Source organism: Cynoglossus semilaevis, chromosome 9 (genome assembly GCF_000523025.1).
Source record: "Cynoglossus semilaevis isolate Cse_v1.0 chromosome 9, Cse_v1.0, whole genome shotgun sequence".
Lineage (NCBI taxonomy): Eukaryota > Metazoa > Chordata > Actinopteri > Pleuronectiformes > Cynoglossidae > Cynoglossus > Cynoglossus semilaevis.
Genome location: NC_024315.1, coordinates 4,969,660 through 4,971,250, shown reverse-complemented (window position 1 = coordinate 4,971,250; position 1,591 = coordinate 4,969,660). Strand labels below are relative to the sequence as shown.

General features: G+C 40.5%; 1 protein-coding gene across 5 annotated transcripts in view; it reads left to right on the top strand.

Moving 5' to 3' along the window:
• Positions 1 to 1,591, top strand: part of npnta (nephronectin a) — a 44,124-nt gene that overhangs the window by 12,905 nt on the left and 29,628 nt on the right. The gene's annotated exons all lie outside the window — the stretch shown is intronic.

Genomic DNA, 1,591 nt, shown 5'->3' with positions numbered 1-1,591 from the left:
GTAGCTGCAGGGGGGACACTGGTGTGGACACGAGATTGATAACAGATTACTGTTGTAGAAAAACGATGCAAGAATTTCCTTATTATTCCCAGGGATCTACATGTTATTTTCCCCTCTCTGGGTCTGTTCGTCCAGCAGCATTCAGACATGTGGAGCGTTGACGTGTCATATATTCAAATATATCGCCGCGTCGAAGGCCTGTAGGAGGTTAAGATGTCAGTGTGACACCATTAGAGGTTTTCTTTTCTGTGCGAACGTCTTTTTCTCCGTTCCACCTGGTGTTGGAGGTGTGAATGTGGTCACATGTTTTTTCCTGGTGGGCCGCCGCACAAATGCCACATCCTCTGCATGGCTGGGTGCTCATTATGGTTAAGCTGCTGCTTTGCTGTGGTGGGTTTTAATGAAGGTAACAAACAGGCTGTTTCCACTGCAGGAAGATAGGAACCTGCCACTTGAAGGATTAAAGGGAGATTTACAGATTTACAGATTTACGGACACAGTGTGTGTTTTTGTTGTAATAAGTCAGATGTAGAAAGCGACAGAAATCACAGTCAGATTATTGGAGGTGAAGGAACAGACAGCTGTCAGTTACTGTTGAGAAGGGAACAAATACCCAAACAAGTGGTTATGCTGTTTTCGGTTTTTCAAAGTGGTGTTCAGACGTTGTTAAAAGTCCACGGTCATATTTTTCAGCCAAAGCCGTGTTGATTGTGATTGATTGAACTCCTCACCACATCAGTTCAAAGTCAAGCCTTAACAAATATTAGAGCGGAGCGATAACCATCTCCAACACGTCTGTAGGCGACACTCTGTCATTGGTCTGATAAACATCTCATTTTCATCTTCCAGACCTGCCTCTCTGTGACCTGTCTGTCTCTCTGTCTCTGTGGACTCCCTTTGGTCTGTCCATCTTGACGCAAATGTCCTGAAGTAAAAAAACACAAACTAAGATTGAGGGAAAACCAGGTCATTTCAGGGTCCACCTTATATTCCATCTTCAAATGACAGCAAGTTAAAAAAAGTTTTTGAAGTGCAGGTTGTTTTGAGTTTCCTGTTTTTGTTCCTGTGGTGGAAAAAGCCGAAAAGCCGTTTCAGAACAGTGCATGCTGGGTAAACGTCATTTTGTTGTTTGTAAAAAAAAGTGATTTTGAAGTCAGTATTTAATTATTTGTGTTTTCATTACCAAAATGTTGATTTGTGTTTTATTATGTTGAGTCATTTTAACTAACCTTGAATTTATTTTTTTATTTTTTTGCAAATGCAAAAATACGTTCTACACTGCTCACTGGGAAATTTTGCTGAGTTGAGGAGTTTTTTTTCTTCTCCATTCTCTGTTAAATTGGCCAAATCTATTACAATGTGTTGAAGAATTAAAAATTCAACTGCGTAAAACACAAACAATCTGTTTTATTCACCCTCGATGTCAGACCAACTCAGCTGAGCTCACACTTAGAGGAAAAAATCTCTGTGGTTTTCTGTCTGTGAACCACCAGTTACAGCGTCGTTTTTCAAAAAGCTACATTTTTCTGGCATTATACAATCGAAGCCCAAGTTGTTTTTGGCAAAAACAATCTCCACTTACGGTACCTCC